The sequence below is a fragment of the Gigantopelta aegis genome, chromosome 10 (assembly GCF_016097555.1).
Source record: "Gigantopelta aegis isolate Gae_Host chromosome 10, Gae_host_genome, whole genome shotgun sequence".
NCBI lineage: Eukaryota > Metazoa > Mollusca > Gastropoda > Neomphalida > Peltospiridae > Gigantopelta > Gigantopelta aegis.
Window position 1 is genome coordinate 51,063,882 of NC_054708.1, and position 20,198 is coordinate 51,084,079.

The 20,198-nt window shown below is 36.8% G+C and overlaps 2 protein-coding genes across 5 annotated transcripts in view; one reads left to right on the forward strand and one right to left on the reverse strand.

Annotated features, from left to right (window-relative positions):
* LOC121382725 (ornithine aminotransferase, mitochondrial-like) overlaps window positions 1-1,385 on the reverse strand; it is a 31,818-nt gene extending 30,433 nt beyond the window's left edge. The window contains exon 1 of the mRNA XM_041512279.1: window positions 1,285-1,385. The gene's annotated coding sequence lies outside the window, so the exon portion shown is untranslated. The remainder of the gene's footprint in view (window positions 1-1,284) is intronic.
* Window positions 1,386-7,511: 6,126 nt separating this feature from the next.
* The window catches only part of LOC121383171, a 55,167-nt gene continuing 42,480 nt past the window's right edge, over window positions 7,512-20,198 (forward strand). The window contains exon 1 of one of the 4 annotated variants that reach the window (XM_041513004.1): window positions 7,512-7,809. The gene's annotated coding sequence lies outside the window, so the exon portion shown is untranslated. Of the gene's footprint in view, window positions 7,810-12,222; window positions 12,270-13,675; window positions 14,465-14,608; window positions 14,630-20,198 lie in introns of those variants that run through there. The other 3 variants (XM_041513009.1, XM_041513007.1, XM_041513010.1) reach the window with 3 other exon arrangements.

The following is a 20,198-nucleotide window of genomic DNA, read 5'->3' on the forward strand; positions in this document are numbered from 1 at the left end:
GTTGGTTTTGGGGCGAGTTGACCTGCTCCCTAAAATATGGAACACTGAACTATTTTGACAGGGGTCAAGGTATACATGTGAATTGACTTGTTTTTATTTTAATGTGTCAGTATTTTGAAATTTAATGACATCAGCATTCCAATGACATCACTTGCATGTCCTAACAATTTAATAATAAACTGGGTGCATTACGTTTCCATTTTCAGAACGCTGAAAAAATTCCAATGCAAAATTGCTATTGAAAATGTTTTGTTTGAAAATTACTAAATTCACCTGACTGTCTTTGAAGACTGAAAACAGCACCAGAAGAAAAATCCTGTGTTAAGACATCTATATGAACACCAACTCCAATGTCATTTACGTGGATAGTTGATTATGCCGATTTCTACCCCTGAATATATTTTTCAACACATACATGTGTATGTATATGTTTGCATCATGATGGGGGGCGGGACATAGCCCAGTGGTACAGCGCTCGCTCGATGCGCGGTCGGTGTGGGATCGATCCCCGTCGGTGAGCCCATTGGGCTATTTCTCGTTCCAACCAGTGCACCACGACTGGTATATCAAAGGCCATAGTATGTGCTATCCTGTCTGTGGGATGGTGCATATAAAAGATCCCTTGTTGCTTATCGAAAAGAGTAGTCCATGAAGTGGCGACAGCAGGTTTCCTCTCTCAATATCTGTGTGGTCCTTAACCATAATATTATGTCTGACGCCATATAATCATAAATACAATAAAACATTTCCTTCCTTCCTTCCTTGATCATGATGATGCAATTCCTCTACAAAACTTTTTTTAATGAGAAATTGTAAAGAAGATCTAAATGAAATCAGTTACTGCACTAGACTTACAGTAGGGCTTTCCTTTGGCACATTTATAAATATTTATCATAAAAAGGGTTAGGGTTAATGACAGTGCCAAAGTAAAGTTCTTCCAACAAATGTAATGTGCATACAAAACGTACATTTACTGTGTAGTTTCAAAATAAGAATACCAACAGAAGATAATTCTAAAATGGGTAGCTAACAGTTCAGCCTGAAATATAATGCAATATGATGCCCAGCCCACATAATACAAACTCTGCCCACAGCTGTGACCACGTAGGTCGTTTCAAACGAAAATGTTGACTATCGAAAATGGTGCAACAACAGTATGTTTCGTTCGTTACACTTTACTTCGATTATTTTTTCCAAACTGCTATTTCATGTTTTATTTGAGCTGTTTGTTTTCATTCATTTGTTAAGATGACAACTTACAAAACTAGGTAATTATATACTTACACGTTAACAACAGTACGAATAGTTCCACCAACTCAACACAACACTCAACACATGGGGACCAAAAAAAGAGGTGTGTTTCAGATTATCCAATAGAATCAGAGAAACAGAAACTGTCAAGGTCGTTTGTCTTTACCGTATTTCATAAAATATAGTACGTAAAGGTTTTCTTATTATAAATCACTGTCGTTGCCGCATTCAGAACAGCATTTTTTCACCAAAAATAATCCATGCGATATTGGTGACATTTTATTATAATTTTTATTTTTTTAAATTTTGTTTGGTGTGTGTGTGGAGGGGGGAGGGGTGTCAATGGGCATTCAATCCCTTAACGGCTGCGTTCAAACCATATAGGGAATCTTGTATGTCACTTTGCCTAGTAGTACTTTTGTGAAGAAAAAAAATGTTTTTTTTTTTTTAAATAATGCTTTAAAGTCATGTCTGGGGTCAGGTGAAGGTTTTGGGGCGGGGCGTAGCCCAGTAATAAAGCGCTCGCTTTATGCGCGGTCGGTTTGGGATCAATCCCCGTCGGTGGGCCCATTGGGCTATTTCTCGTTACAGTCAGTGCACTACGACTGGTATACCAAAGGCCGTAATATGTGCATCATGTATGTGGGATGGTGCATATAAAAGATACCTTGCTACTGGAAAAATGTAATGGATTTTCACTCTAAGACTAGGCCTATGTGTAACAATTGCCAAGTGTTTGACAACAAATAGCCGATGATTAATAATATATCAATGTGCTCTTGATAGTGTTGTCGTTACGCAACAAAAAAAAAAGTGTTTCAATTTCAAGCAGCGTCTTTTCGTAGGAGTATTATTTTTTATTATTATTATTATTATTTTAATTCTGGTACAGGGTCATCGAAAATTTTAAGACAATTAAAAATAATCAGACAGTGAACCAAAATTCTACAATATATTTTACAAAGACTGTCGCTGATACGTAATAGGTGAAAGTGAAGGTTTGTTGAGATTTGCTATCGTCTTTCTTCACAGGACTTCAACCCAATACATGAACTTAGACCAAAGTTGTGCTGCCAACGGCTCCACCTCCCTCCAGGATAGGTGTAAAGGACCACAAAACCCCTTCTTGTCTCTTCCTTCTCTCCCTCCCTCTCCCTCCTCTCCTCCTCTTCAATCTCTCTATCTCTCTCTCCTCTCTCTCTCTCTCTCTCTCTCTCTCTCTCCCTTATCTCCTCTCTCTCTAATCTTCTCTATTATCTCTTCTGTCTTCGACTCTCTCTCGGTCTCTCTCTCCTCTCTCCCTCTCCCTCTCTCTCTCTCTCCTCACTTTCTCCCTTCCTCTCTACACACTCTCTCTCTCTCTCTCTCTCTCTCTCCTCTCTCTCTCTCTCTTTATCATCTCTCTCTCTCTATCTCTCCCTCTCCATTCTCATCCCTCTCTTCCTCCTCCTCTCTCTCTCTCTCTCTCTCTCTTCTATTCCCCGACACTCTCTCTCTCTCTCTCATCTCACACTCTCTCTTCTCACACTCTCACTCACTCTCTCTCTCCCTCCCCTCCCTCCCCCTCTCTCTCCCTCTCTCTCTCTCTCTCTCTCTCTCTCCTTCTCTCTATCTCTATCTCTCTCTCTCTCTCTCTCTCTCTCTCTCCCTCACTCCCTCTCTCACACATCTCTCTATCCTCTTTCGTCTCACTCACTCACTCACTCACTCCTCACTCACTCATCACTCACTCACTCACCCACCCACCCACCACCCTCTCTCTCTCTCCTCTCTCTCTCCTCCACTCTCTCTCTCTCTCTCTTCCCTCCTCCCGCTCCCTCCCTCCCCCTCCCTCCTCCCCCCTCTCTCTCTCTCTCTCTCTCTCTCTCTCTCTCTCTCTCTCTCTCTCTCTCTCTCTCTCTAACCACCAACAGATAGCTTAGATGTGTGCCCAGGACAGCGTGCTTGAACCTTAATTGAAAATAAGCACAAAAATAAGTTGAAATAAAATGAAAACGACGCTATCGTCTTTCTTCATATGGCCTCTCGATTGTCCTGGCTAGTGCTGTCTTAAGTGATATTTTATTATAAACTTATATTACAATGGTCATTCTTGATCAATTCCGATAGCCCAAACTCCATGAATTCAAACAATTCCTATAGTATATATTGTTACAAAATATAATTTCTGAATACTGCCGTTCATTTGGATACTAATTCTTTGTAAAAAGAGATGTTACGGTGTTGACATCATTTACAACTATGATGAATAAATATTAAACTGTTTTATAGGTAATGCATATTTATTGTTTTATCTTTCCGAATAACTACTAAATAGCAAGACTACAAGACAATATATGAACTGTGTTTTCAGGGGGGCACCAACACCAACACCCAAACCCGCCAAAACAAGCTTCCAGTTACCACAGAAATCAGAATGTAGAAACAATTACGTACACGTTATTTCAATTAAAATGGCAAAAATAATAGGATACGCAATATTTAACCACACCTCTAAGCGTTTTAAAGTTATTTACTATCTATTTAAAGGTACTTTCTTCGTGTCTAACATATTATGCATGCTTATTTATAAACATGATCAACACTGCAAATTATCAAATGCTTGACACCCAATAGCCTGATGATTAATAAATCAATGTGCTCTAGTGGTGTCGTTTAACAAAACAAACAAACTTTTGATCAACACTACAGTGACAAGATATTACGGTGTTGACATAATTTGCTTTCTGTTTCAGTAAAAACTAAAATATGTTACATATGATGATCAGTGTAAAAATGTTTTTCACTAATTCATCTTTTTTTTTAAGTAACAGAAGAAAGAACAAATTAGCATGATAATATTTTCGTTGTTTCTACAAGGAACATTCCCCAAAAAGCTTCAACTTGCAGTTGCCACAAAAATAAAATGTTGGATACAATTAAAGCCGCACACCCTAGTTCCATCCAGCGAAAATAAATTATAATTTGGTTAATCTACAAACCTGTAACACACTTAGATCACGTTTTTATCAAATGGAGTGAAAAAGCAGGTTTTATATCGATAAATACCATGGGAATCCCCATGTCCCAATTGCTTGAAATAATTTTGAAAGTTAGTATTCTGATGTCACCGGTAGATGTCGCTCGAAGCACAACAATGCCTACGTCACGACAAATTTTACAGAGTACGCACAGACTTGGGGTGCGTTCTTTTCACCTCTCCTGGACATGTTCCAACTGTTCTGTCCTGGTTGTATCCCCTCTCCAGATATCGTAAGACTTAGCAAAATTATGGTTTTTTTTTTTAAGGGTTTTGTAACGATGCTTTGGTATTGAGACACTTACTTGTCTGAACTTATTGTTACTGAAAATGTTCACGAACTGTGAAGAAAAATCTCACAAATGAACAACAACAATCGGATGTTGATTGCGCGAACCGTGCACGAGAAAACAAACCGAACCAAAATGATAACGGTCACGTGGTATACCAACGTCTGTGACATTGAAATGGAAATATTCCGTCTAAAAATAGATTAGACCTTGTCTGCTCAACGGTTTTTTCTCAAACATGCGTCCGTTTTTAAGAAATAAGAAACATGCATTTTGTGGTATTACAAAAACCAGGATTACCAGGATTACCAAAAAACACTAATAGCGAAAAACAACGCCGTAATGGTTAACAACTAGCCGTAACTAGGGTGTGTCCCTTTAAGCTACATGTTCACTCAATGAAATAGCTAGGACAATAGAAGTCTAAAGGAATATTTGTTTACCAACACCTCTGCACATTTTAAAGCTATTTCATGTTTATACATAGTTATTTAGACACTTGGTCAATATCGCAGTGGCAAAATGTTACGGTGTTGACTGAATTTAACAAACACAGACTTGTTGTTCATTCTATTATTCTTAATAAGCTATGTTGAACTGACAAGCTATCTTCGAATCTTCCATTTTTAAGATGTCTAAATGAATTATAGTCATGTTACACATCGATATAGGCCTATAATTATGTCCGTCACGGTGTTGACAGGTAATGAACATACGCATTGACCCATTCCTTTTTCGCCTGATAATTTTTAGAAAACTGAAACTAGCGGCATAGTTAATATTACATCAAAAGATTGTGGTTTTCTATACTTGGAAGGAATCATACAGGTCTTGATTTCGCATTATACATCACAGGCTGACTGTGTTGCCTGCAGGCGTTACGGTGTTGACGTGGTATTTGCAAAATAGGTAACATTGCAAAATAAACCATATAAGTGTAATTTCAGCCTGAGGAAACACATAATACTTCTTGAAATCTATATTAATTGATTGATTGATTGCTATAAAATGTTGAATGAAGAAAAAGAAGAAGAAAATTGTGCTTTGTTTAACGCACCACTAAAGCACATTGATTTATTAATCAGTGGCTATTGGATGTCAAACACATTTGGATTCGGAGATATTCGTTTTATTTGGGGAGAGATTAGCCCCCCCCCCCGCCCCTCCCCCTCAAATCTGGATGGGATCATAACTAGACCAAATGGTGAGCTATTTAAATAGTTAAATGTTTTAATGCATCGGGGCTTAAAGTCGCATACCCTACAGTTTCAACCCGTAAAAATGGACACCAAGTTTAGTTAATCTACAAACCTGTAACACATTTGAATAAAGTTAAAACAGAGTGAAATAAGAGTCTGTGACGTTGAAACAGGAAAATATCCTTAAAATAAACTAGAACTCGACCCCATAACAATGCGTTTTTTAAAATATGAAAAATGCATTTCAGGGTATTAGAAACACCAGGATGACCAGAAACACTTCGGTTGTACGGAAATGGGTAATTTAAACAATAAATGTAAGTAATGTTTTTTTTTCAATTATCACAAATAGATCTAATAGTGACAAATATGCCTTAAATGTGTTTAAAAACTAGGATGTGTCACTTTAACTGAAATACAAGACAAATAGGCTTAGAGAGAGAAAAGCCGCTACATTTTGTTTTTCTATTTGTAGCAATGGATTGATTATGCGCCATGTCCAACAGACAGGATAGCACATACCACGGTCTTTGATGTAACATTCGTCATGCAGTGGCTGGAACGAGAAATAGCCCAAAGGCAGGAGCAGTTCAAAGTCTGTTTTGCATGTAAATAGCTATAATTGGATTTCACTTTTTAGAAATTAAAGATGCGTTCATGGACGTCAGTATAGGGCCTACCAGTAAATGTGTTTCCCCTCCCTCTCCCCCGACAACAATCTCTGGATTATGTTGTGTCAGTGCATAAGAAATTATTTAATTTCATTATTTATAACTAGAGCCTTAATTATGTGTATTTGTGTACGTGCGTGAGTGTGCGCGTATTTCCTAGCTGTGTCTACAGGTCTGCAATCCTGGATAAGGGACGGTCCATAAATGTCAATGGTTTTCATAATCCTAACAATGTTAGGATTGGGTTTGACCCCCTCCCCCCCTCCCCTAATCCTAACATAAAAACATTGATATAATGTATACGAAACATTGACCTTCGATGGACCGATGTTTTACCTGAAAAGCAATCCGAACATGACTTTTACCCCCTCCCCCCCTTCCGAACATTGTTCAGATTGTGAAGCACATCGATATTTATGGACCGTCCCTAACTAAGATAATTATACTCCGTCCCACAAGGAACGCCTGTTTTCATACTAGGCCTATGGAATTTATTGCAAGTTATTAATTTCTGAACCGATTGTTTCAAAACTTGCAGACAAAAAATAGCATTTGTTTGAAATTTCAAAAACACTTTTATAGTTCTTAGTATACGTCAAACCAAACTGAAATTATTTCCAAAACACATTTTTTATATGAGGATGGGAAAGACTATAGTTGCCAGCGGTTAGTGAAAAAGAAGTCAGTCTAGTGGCTTTACACCTCGAATTAGGCCACTGAAACTAAGTCTGGGTGGAAGTGGGTTTTGGGATGCGAACCCTAGTACCTACCATTAAGACTAGATTTATAAATAGCCTATACTTGTCGGCGAATAGTAAACCCAATCCTGATGTTTCAGTCAATTCAGAATCATTTTAACACAGTTCATATTAAATTTCAGTGCGCATTCGTTTAACGCTTTTTAGTTTACCAATTAAAAAAATAAATTTCAGTTGCGAATGAGGTCGGCAATCAAAGTATAAATTAATCTTTAACCGCATGCAACCGAGGCCTAAAAAGCTGCTCATGCTTTCAAGACTTTTTCTTCGTGCAGTGCAAGGGACATAAATCAAGGTGCTGCAAAGAGCGTGACTAAGGGCAGTAATCCTATATAATATAGTTATCGTGATTGTAATCAAGTTAGTGAATCATAAATTCGACACTGAATCCCAAATTACCATGTCAGTCACGAAAACAGCTTGCAGTTGTTACAGTGGGTGATGGAATGTCGGTATGTCACACGTCTGTATGTTAGTCTGTTCTTTTTGGAGTGAAGTTTGAACCAGGAAGTAAAAATATGGATGGGATGAATTTATGAAACAGGGTTTGACTTGACACATCAACTTGATCAAGATCAAAGACAACTTTTCATTTCGGTGACCTGTTTATTGTCAGATCATGTGAGTAAATTTAAAGTTATGTCAGATTTATATTTAAACATTCACATCTCGATGTCACTGGGGATTTTCCAGAATAGCCCTAACCATGGACCATTCAATGATTCATGATTCAGGTTTTATTTTTTTCTCTCACTGTTACAGTGTTAGGCTGTAGGCTATAGACCAAGTGACACATAGTCCGAACAGACGTATAAAGTGCAATGGGTTAATGTGCGCCCAGCACAAAGTGTCACAGTATTGTTAATAATTGTTATGCCTCGAGCTAATATATTAGAGGCTTTAATAGCAGCTGACTAACAGTGTGGCAAATTTGTGTCAGTCACCACACATGCCCATCTTTGTTTCTTTGTTTCTTTTTTTCTTTCTTTCTTTCTTTCTTTCTTTTTTCTTAATTATTTAATTTTTGTTTATTCAGAATTTCATATTTTTCTTTAAAAATGAATGTTGTTTAAGATATTTGTTCCATAATTGTTGAATGGTCCTGTCTCAAGATTACATACCTCCAGACCCTAGTTCATCAAGATATATGGAAATTATGTCTCCAGCACAATATTATTGTGATGTTTATTGCTGTGCCAATAAATGTCAAAATGTTAAAAAAACGGTCCGTAGATGTTTACATGTACCTTGGTGAACTACTTCAGACCCCACCTCCTCCATTCCGTTAATGTTAAGACCCTGTTTAAAATTGATGGATCACCACTGATATATAAATGTCAATAAATCTATATAAAATTATAGTTTTAAAATGTCTATTACATAAGCTATTGAAGACACTTTCTGTTGCCAAAAAAATTGGTTAAACTTGAATACTAATTGAAATTTCCAGAGCTGAAACACTGGTACTTTTACTTCACACATGCAGAGTGACATAAATATTAATATATTTATATATTTATATTTAATATATATATATGAAACACAATGAAAATGCAAAAAAAACTTGCACTGCAAATAATGACAAACTATTAATGAATTGATGGATAATGTAATATGACATTAATCACTGGTATTCATGAGATACATTCACATGGAAACATGGCCAGTTATCAACAGTAATTGAGTTGCATTCGTAATCGAAAAGTTAAAACCCCCCATATCAAGGTCAGTATCTGGTGTGTCCACCATTGGCCTGTGAGCATGTGTGAAGATGACGGGGAAAGGATTGGCACAAACATCTCAAATAAGTCACAGGAATGTTCCTCCACTCCTGCAATGCCTGTGCAAGCTCAGCAACGTTATGTGGTGGTGGCTGGCGGTGATGTACACAACGTCCTAACTCATCCCACGTGTTCAGTTGGGTTCAAATCTGGTGAAACGGCGGGCCAGTTCATAACGGTGATACTGGCTTGTTGCAGGAATGCCTGGGTAATTCTTGCAGTATGTGGACGGGCATTGTCTTGTTAAAACAGAAGGGGACCTCCTGGTCTTCGGTGACGGCGCAGAAGTGGCTGGAGAACTGGTCTTAGAATAACGTCAAAATAACGCTTGGCTGTAAGGGCATCATGGACAATGATGAGATCACTCCTGAAATCACAGTTGATTGCCCCCCATACCATCAGACAACTGCCACCAAACCGATCACGTTCCCTCACACATCCGTCAGCGTACCGTTCATGGAGTCTCCTGTACACATGTGCTCTTCCATCGGCAAAGGAGACAGAGAAACAGGAATCATCTGAGAAAACAATGCTCCGGTAAAAGGCTGGTGGATGATTACCATTCTGGAGAGCAAACCTGTAGTCTCACAGCACGATGTCGCGGTGTCATGATGTTACCGTTGTACGGGCGTCTGCATCTGAGTCGATGGATGACTGTCATTTGATGGATAGGCCTTTCATGACGTCCTATCATGTTGCTTGCTGTCATCATCGCAGTTCTGAACCGGTCACAGAGGTGGTGTCGTCGAATCTGTCGATCTTGGCGTGGGGTTGTAACGGGACATTGACCAGGTCGAGGTCAATCACGGACACTCCTGGTCTGTTGATGACGTTCAACAAGTTGTCCAATAGTTGATGGATGGACTCTGAAGGTCCTAGCAACTTGGCTTTGCGAAGTCCCCCCTTGAACCATGCCCAACCCTCGCTCCCTTTGTTCTTCTCTGAGTCGTGGCATTCTTAATGTGATAAGGAATATGACACCATTACGTGATTTTTATGTGTCCAAATACTAGCATTTCACGTGCATTGCATGCAGCATGATTGAGCAAGTAGTGAACGCATTTCACACCATTTTGTGTGTTTCTGCTATTGTATGTGTAACGAGAACAAAACCAGGATCAAAACCCAGACAAAAGTACCAATCAATGGCTTCCTCTCATAAATTGTTATTTTAAGTCCAATAAATATATTTTTCATTAATCACCACAAAATATTGAAAAATATCTGTTTTGTGTTTTCATTGTGTGTCAGTATATATATTGTACACACATGTATATGTAAACAAGGCTATACCTAGCCTAAAATAAATTGAGGAAGGGGTATACATGTATTATCGGAGTATATTTATGTCGGGTTAACTTACTGTCAGATCTATCTGCAGACAAAAAAAAGAGAGAGGCACCTTTAGACTAGAAAGAGAATGTTTCATATTTTCTAGGGGAGCCACTGTCTCCTTGCCTCTCACTAGGTATAGTCCTGGTACGTGCTTGATATTTTATCTGTAACTTGAAACATGAAGGTATGGATTAAATGAATGAATGTTTAACGACACCCCAGCATGAAAAATATATCGGCTATTGGGTGTCAAACTATGGTAATGGAAATAAATAAAGTGATGATCAACATCAATATAAAAATTCAAGATTTAAACAAAAACAGTGTAAAGAACTGTGCAAAAACACAAATATCACAGATACTGAATTTTACTCAAAACTTCAATTTTGTGCTGTATTGGCCATTCTCAAAGAAAACGTTACACCCCTGCACCACAGTGAGGTTACAGCACGCGCAGGGGAGGTATGGATTGATGCTAAGCAGGCAAAGGAGGCCATGCAGACATTTACATGATATCATTTGCCTGCTTTGGAGGGCCGGACATACCAGTGGGAAAACACTGGCTTAATGCTTAATGGTCTAGAATCGATATCCGTCGGTGGGCCTATTGGTCTGTTTCTCACTCTAGTCAATGCACCACGAGTCACTGGTATATCAAAGGCCATGGTATGTGCTATCCTGTATGTGAGATGGTGCATATAAAAGATCCCTTGCTACTAATGGAAATATGTAGCGGGTTTCATCTCTATGGCTGTGTCAAAATTATCATATGATTGACATCCAATAGCCTTAATAAATCAATGTGCACTAGTGGTGTCGTTAAACAAAACAAACTTTCTTTTTTTGACTGCTTGGATACATTTTACTCTCCATTGGCAGTTAGACAAACATAGCTACATGAATCACTTTATTGTGAATATGTGGTAATTTATATTACTTACAGTAAGTAAATATGTTGCATGTTACTATTATTACAAATAAGCTTTTTGTGCAGTCAAATATATAACAAATAAAAAATATTTGGGTGGGTGGATGGGAGTTGATAGTTCTCAGTTTGGATATTTGTGAATTGAATTCATCAAATGAAAATCTATCTTGTTTTCCCATATGGTTCCACATTTTAACAGCTATCGTCTTCCTGATAACCTTTACTGAAATATTTTTTCTTTGCTGGAGCTCGTGTATAGTAACCCAATATGTATAAAGACCCTGTTTCAGATTTTTCGTGCAGTGTTATTTTCATCTTCTATTCATGTGGTTTTCTTTTACTTCTCAAAATCATTATATATGAGTAAGAGGTTTTTAGAAATTCAGTCATGCATGCAGTCTATAAACAGCACTACATGTACACGAATGCATTTGTATGGAGGAATACTGGTCAGAATGACCCCATTACAAAATGGTTGTGGAAACTAAATTGATCAAAATTTAGTCCTAAACGGTACTGGCCCTAAACAAAAATGAAAACTATGGCTCTAAACGATAATGTCACTTTTAACTGCTCAGTGAGGACATGGAAGATAGCTATACAGATCATCATCAATGTCTTACTAACAACTAACTGTTAACTCATTGAACACTCTGTACAGTCTGTCCAGATAGCTGAGGTGTGTGACCAGGACAGCATGCTTGAACCTTAGTTTGATATTTAAGCATGAAAATCAAGTTAAAATAAAATGAAATTCATACAAATTTAGAAACTAAGACTATAGTGACCTTTTATAATATGCAAGTTCATGTACCATAAAGTCTTTGTTAAACTACTGATCCACTGGTTTTAATTAGGAACTGAATCAATTCATCTACAAAATGTGTTGAGTGCGTCGTTAAATAAAACATTTCTTTCTTTCTTTCAATTCATCTACAGACAAATCCATTGCAACTAATGGAGAAATATAGGTTTCCTCTGAATTTAATAGTCCTACTACGAGTCAGAATTCCCAGATGTTTGACATCCAATAGTCTGTGAGTAAAATCTATAGATCCAAAGCACGTTATTTCATGCGAAGCGTAATTCAGTTCGCTTGTCATTTAAGCAACTTTAAATTCTCATGCAGTGAACTGTTGTGTTCCAAAATTAAAAGTTACAAACTTCAGGGTCATCAGAATTTTATTTGCTGTGCATATAATTAACGTCACCAAACAATTTAGATGTAAATTACATGTTCAAACAGATTTCCAGTTACCTAAGATTTTGAAATATTGCTCCCTGTACACGCGTGTGAATGTGGTTTAGCTAGCAGCTACTGGTATATTAGCTAAGTATTAGTAAGCAAAACGGGCTTTAGCTAAAACCTCAGACACAGAGAGAGTTATCTATACAATGTTCGCATTGTAACATATAATAAATTAAATAGGCTGTAATAGCTCAAACTATTATTTATTTTATCATCAGCATCATTAATGTAATTGAAAATGTTTTCATCCTTTTGGGTTTGATTATATTCTTTGACTTTACTTGAGACGTAAACTTAAACTTGATATGAAATAGAAGCATGCATATATATGTTTAATATCCTATAAATATAGGTACATTTTTAAAGATCAGTATTTGAAATGTTTGCAATTTCTTAAAATTGTGAGAATTCTGTAAGTTTGTTGAACGACAGTAAACAATTGTTTTCAGGTTGGCACCTACTGGCCCATGCATGGGAAATATTATTTATTATATTTATAGACATGTATATGCAGTAACCAGCTACACACACGTGTTTAATTTATCATTCGCCAATTGGCAAATGTGAATAAAAGTTGAATGTGGGGAATATACTTTTCATTATTAAAATGTCAGAAATCTAGTTAGAAAATTAATTGCAGTTTGTAGATCTCGTACTCAACATTTGGACTGTTTCGATTGGCTAATTATAAATAGAAGTTTGAATTTTACTATTTATCAGATTCACAAATTGCTTTTAAAAACATTTTTAGGGCCAACATACACCTAGACTGATACATCTGTTGTCTTACTGAATTTAAATGTATGAATGAATGAATGAATGACACATCAGCACAAAATTACTCATCGGCTATTGGATGTAAAAAAAAGAAAGAAATGTTTTATTTAATGACACACTCAACACATTTTATTTACGGTTATATGGCGTCAGACATATGGTTAAGGACCACACAGATTTTGAGAGGAAACCCACTGTTGCCACTACATTGGCTACTCTTCCGATTAGCAGCAAGGGATCTTTTATTTGCGCTTCCCACAGGCAGGATAGCACAAACCATGGCCTTTGTTGAACCAGTTATGGATCACTGGTCGGTGCAAGTGGTTTACACCTACCCATTGAGCCTTGCGGAGCACTCACTCAGGGTTTGGAGTCGGTATTTGGATTAAAAATCCCATGCCTTGACTGAGATCCGAACCCAGTACCTACCAGCATGTAGACTGATGGCCTAACCATGACGCCACTGAGGCCGGTCCTGGATGTAAAAGAAATGAAAGTATATGAATATGATTTGAAGATATGAATATGAAGACAGATGTTTACATCCGATTAACATAAACTCTGCTTGCCATATATGTTGATATTCACCATACTATACGCCACCGGATGAAGTGAGCCCAAACTTTACTCTAACCAGCCTGACATCGCTGTGCCAGTCACCATAAGGCGAAATCTGTTTCGCCTTTTTAAAAATAGTCATCACTTGCAATGTACACAATCACAGATGAATGGTGAAGAACTTGAGAAACATCTATTCATAGATAATTAAGTGTGAGATGTCTAATAAGCGGTGACCTGTCCTACACACTCAGCAGCCACTTCAACTGGATTGCTGAGGCCTGTATATATAGTATGTATAGTTGTGCCCATGTGTCATGTAATATGCTGAAAGTAATTTAAAGGTTTGATTAAAATCAACAAGGCCACAGCTATAACTTATCATTTGTCTGTATGGGGTGTGACCTTTGACCCACATAATTGTTAAGGTTGATTAACTTGGTCAACTAGTGACAGGGGTGACAGTTATCTATTATTGTTGGCTGGAGATCACAGTACAGCATGCGAATGTGTCACTCCTGTCTCTGTGTTGTGTCTGACAGACTACAGCACCAGCCTTGTGACAATGTTAGTGGGCCTCAGGTTCTGTCAACATATTTCGTATTTCTACTAACCACTAGACATGCAGTTGTGGATTACTTCAGTCAGGTTGTATTTTAAAACTATTATTCAATATATACAATGTACATGTACTGAGCACAAAACAAAAATAGAATTGAATTGAATTTTTGACCGTCATATTAATGTGTTTTTTTATTTTTTAAAGAAGAGATTAACACATTTAGATAAGCAGTTGTGGATTACTTCAGTCAGGTTGTATTTTATATTCAATATATACATGTACTGAGCACCAACAAAAAGTGAATTTATTTTTCAACTGTAATATTATGGTAAATTATTATTATTACTTTTCAAAGAAGAGATTAACACATACAGTAGAATCTCACTGACTCGAACACTGTCAGTGCATCAAAGTCTATTCAGCTCACCGGGTAGTTCGAACCATATGCATTCGACCGTTGTCGGGTGCTTCTGTAACAAAAAGAAACAATCGGAACACCTCACATATTTCCGTAAAACTGGCTTGGGCGAGATGGTGCGATTGACTCATGAGTAACAAAGTCGCTGTCAAATGTTGGATGTGATACATATTTGCAACTATTATTTATCACCGTTAAATAAACAAATAACAAACACACTGGTAGTCTGTATTTATAAATATTTATTAATTAAAAAAATCTTTCTTTATTATGCTGTTGTAGAATCATTTGCGGCATATTGACAACGTTGAGAAAAAATGAAAGTGCATGAAGCACAGGTGGAGGCCCTTTACCTGTTATTGTTGCAATCACTATATTACATTGATCTCTCCTGTATTTCAAGTTAAAAACAAAATATGCCAACGCTTGTGCAGTAGAGTAGCGTTTAAAATGATTAAAGTAAACCGACAAGGCCTGCCTAAGCTCACCAATTAATTGATTGGTGTTACATACAAGGTTCATTCAACTAACGATTATCGTAATACAATTGTCTGTACTAGAAAGATAATTACCGATAGGTGCTAAATAAACAACCTGCATGATAAGCCGGCATATGATCTAAGATTAATTTGTTCCACTTCCGAATTTATAACAACACTTTGTGACTGACGTGAAAGGGTCGATGAGTATTTCTTTGGATAGACTTAGTCGTTCGAGCTAAATATGTTTAATTTTACAGTTCAGACCAATAAACTGGTTCGAGAGAAAGCTTCTGTTCAACCCCAGGGGTATTCAACCAATCAGCACCAATATAAAAGGGTTTAATAGAGACAAAAATCAAGACATTGTTCTTGGTTCGAGAATACCGGTAGGTTCGACCGTTGGGTGTTTGAGCCAATGAGATTCTACTGTATTTAGATTCAGGAGAACTACAGATTGATACCATTCACCATTTCGACAGAATTGAGCATTTGTAATCAAGTAAACCATGCTAGCCATTCTGATTACAATTAAAGTTTGTTTTGTTTAGCGACACCACTAGAGCACATTGATTTATTAATACTCATGTAATTGGCTATTGGATGTCAAATATTAGGCAATTTTTGACTGGTAGTCATTTTTCCATTAACAGCTATACCGGTATATTAATTGTTAGGTTTTTACTTGCGATATTTGTACATATTAACATGTCAAGTTTAAGTTTAAAAAGATGAAAGAAAATTAAAAAAAAAAGAAAGACATTCGTAATGTGGCCAGGTAGCCAAATCTGACCAATGTCCCATGTGGGCAACTTAAATATTAAAACAATAATGGCGGTAGTCACCCAGATAATACTATGTGGGCGATCTTTTTCAGAGCTATAACATATAGGCCACTATTAATATTTGTATTCCACATTAAAATCTTGCTTGTGGTTCTCTTACCATAATTTGCCAACATCCATTATTATGTTTTGGGCCACCATATTTTTTGGTGAGTTTCAAGCCCTGCTGTCTACATACAACAGAATAATATTACAGTCATGTTTTAAAAAACCCAGCTATGGCTTGCAAAATGAAAACATGCTTGCGGGAAGCTTGCACAGTTGAAGATATGCTTGCAGCAAGCTAGCAAAAATGAAAACATGCTTGCGGGAAGCTTGCACAGTTGAAGATATGCATGCAGCAAGCTTGCACATGCTTTCACAAATGAAAACATGCATGCGGCAAGCTTGCAGAAATACTGACTACCTTACGCGAGCTAAATGTTAGCTTGCAAATAGCTTGCATTGCTTGTACTACCTTGTAACAACCTTGTAACTACCTTGCAACAACCTAGCCGCAAGCATGCATTTTTGTTTGGGTATGGCTCAAAATTGCCGCTGGTGAGCCGTGTCGGCCCCAGCACTTTTAAAAAAAAAAAAATTGCTGTGGGCGAAAAATTCTTAAGTTCAAGTCTGGATATCTTAATACATTTAATCACTATATTTTACATCTCCTTGTGCTCTGTGTACTATATCATATATAATATGGCACAGTGGCGTAGGAAGGTGCCAAAAAGTGGGGGGCATACTTTTATATTGATACACTTTTATGCTATTATAAGCAAATATAAAGGAAAATATCTGAAAAGTGGAGGAGGGAGGGGGGGGGGAGGCATGATATACATGTATACTCTTCAAAAAAAGAAACGACATGGATTTTCAAAGTTTAATAAAAAAATTAAAAAACCTGGTATGATACAAGCAACCAAAGATCAAGACACCATGAGAAGGGGATTACTCTGTACATGCCCGAAACAGTATCTCTGGGAATCCACCTGAAACATGTACACATGTGTGACATAGGGGTGGGCAAAATGTCAGTATCGGTTATGACCACCACAAGCCCTGATGACAGCTTGACAACGGTGATGCATGGAAGCAATCAAATGTTGCATAACACGTTGTGGAATGTTGTGCCACTCATGCTGCAGTGCCCTAAGAAGTTGTGGAAGTTTCTGGGGTGGTGGATTCCTCAGGCCCACACACTGATCCAGTGCATCACATAGATGTGCTATTGGGTTTAAATCCGGTAATGTCTGGACGTTGTGGCACTGCAGCAACTCCTGACTAACACGTGCAACATATGGTCTGGCACTGTCATGCTGAAACATTCCACTGTTGATGTTCATGTGCGGAATGATGCAGGCTTCGAAATTCACGACGGCTCCACGGCATTTGCCGTACTGCCTTGTGCCTTTGCCGTGATGCCTCAAAAATACCAGTTACTTTACGGCTATGAATAACCGTGCCCTTTTCATTACCTGCCGTGGTGCCCCTTTTGTGTATGTTTTTTTTTGTTTTTTTTTTTAAACTTGTATAACCCTAACTTTTATTTTAAAACATTAAACATGCATGAATTCGATGTTCCTCGGTAGTGTTTGTATATAGTTTCTTGGTCATGTATTATAATTGCACATCGAACGTAACAAATGATAAATTACGGTTGAAACGTACAGCGTTACGGAAAAACAAAAAACCCACCGTAAATTGCCGAAAGTTTTAACGTCATACATTTACGGGAAAAAACGTAAATAGCCAAAAAAGAATCCCGGGGCAATTTTTTTTTTTTTTTTCAAAATAGGCTAAACCATGCCTAGAAGAAAAAGAAGACTAAAGAAGACAAAAATTGCCAAACCTTTTTCATTATTTCAGGTAAAAATTATTATTATTATTATTATTAGCTATTTAAATTTCAGCTGCGTTCAACCAGACCGAGCGGAAAAACGTCCGCTAGACTGGTTTATGCGCTTCACAATAAACCAAATGGCCACGTTGAGAACCAATCAAATAGTTCACGAACGTTAGACAAACGTTTGCTGACTGAACTTGGGGCTGTTGTTATCGATATTCTTCATGACAAATTTTGAAATTATAAAAAAAAAAAGTCTGTACCATCATTCTATAAAACATGTTTTTTGCTATTAATTTCAGTTTTGTTTGACGTAACAAGAAAAGTAAAAGTGTACTGGAAATAACAAAACAATACTAATTTTGTGTGCAATTTACAAATCAATCGGCTTAGAAATTAATAACTTGTAGTAAATTTCATAGTAATAAAAAAGGCGTTCCCTGTGGGACGGACTTATAGTTTTAATGTTTATTAGCTTATTGAACGGACCTATGCTAAAATCACCCGAATAAATTTATTCCCAAATAACTGAAACACTGAAATAAATGTGAACTGTTTAATGTTTGTGGTTATTCTTGAATATTCCGTTTATTTAATTATTACCCATGCTCAGCAGTTGATAGGCCTATACATCTCTGGCGTAGGAAGCGGGGAAGGGGGTACTTTGTAGCAGCATCGATGGTTTATATATTAATTTTATACGTGTGTCTGTGTGCCCACCCACCCCACTTTTTGGTATCTTCCTAGAGGCTACACCCGTGTATATTAACAAATTCTGGGTACTAGGCCTAAGCAGTAGCCAACAACGAAAATTGTACCACGTCTTCTTCAAATGACCTTCACCTTTGCATGCGGAAAAAACCCGCGATGACTTGTACTCTCTGCATGGTATCGAAAAATCCTTGATTGTTTTGTTGAGATCGCAGGTTGTTGTTTTTGGAAAACAAACCAACAATGTATGAGATGACTGGAGTTACGATAATACGATATATTTTCCTCTATAGGCCTACAGACTAGTAGTACAGTATTTAGCAGTTTGTAATAAAAGTCGTTTAATCGCCACACACGTTACCGTATTGTCATGCGATCTCGTGTGTCACCAATTACCGTGGTACCTAATAGGAGAAGCCATGTGTTTAGGGAAGTGACGTCACGTATCAGCATGCGCGCGCATCTGGTAGGCAGAAGTCTATCATAATGGCCATTAGTAACAAAGCGAACTAGCGTAGCGTGAATAGCAAAGAATGGCCAACACGTGCTTAAATTACCGCTTGTAGCACGGGAACGCTATTCTACATAGCTACATGTACTCTTTCCACCCATACAATTTGACGATTGACCGAGTTCAAAACTATAGCAAACTTCCTTTTTTTTCTTTTTTCTTTTCACCTGAATAAATATTTTTAGTCCATGTATTTTTAAAGCGTCTGGTCCATATTTCAAGTAAAGCATTACAAACGAGCGCGCGCACACACAAATAAAAATAATAAAATAAAACGAGTAGGCCTATATTTTTTATTTAAAACTGTTTAAAAGAAATAATTGGCCTACACTTTGTTAAAGGAAATTATTTCTTTTAACAATTTTAAATAACCCATATATATATATATATATATATATATATATATATATATATATATATATATATATATATATATATATATATGCATATATGTATATATATATATATATATATGCATATATGTATATATACATATACATATATATGTACATATAGATACACATACATATATATATATATATATATATATATATATGAACATTTGTTACAAATGAACAACCAGTAGACAATATATAGACAGTAGTTATATATATATATAACACATCAGACTTGTCTACTGGTTCATTTGTAAGGCTTTTCATCAACAATAAATTTAAGCAAGTATCTTATTAGAAAACTTTACAAAAACTTTAAAACTATTAATTTTATCAAGTCCTTTTTTATTCCTTAAACTTGCTGATATCGGATACATATTAACACATTGTATTAAAATGGAGGAACCTAAATTTAGTTTCCATACATGTTCCATGACCACACATACATTGCTCCCTCTAGCTACAGCATCCCTTTTTAAATATTAGTACAGAACTTAGCCTTTTAAACCGGATACATCTCAAAGTTACTTGGTCCCTCACCTTTGTGGTTCCATCTTCAGAACATTTTGTAGCATTATTTTTTTATATATATATACATAAAAATTGCCATTAATATTTTAATCACCTAATCCC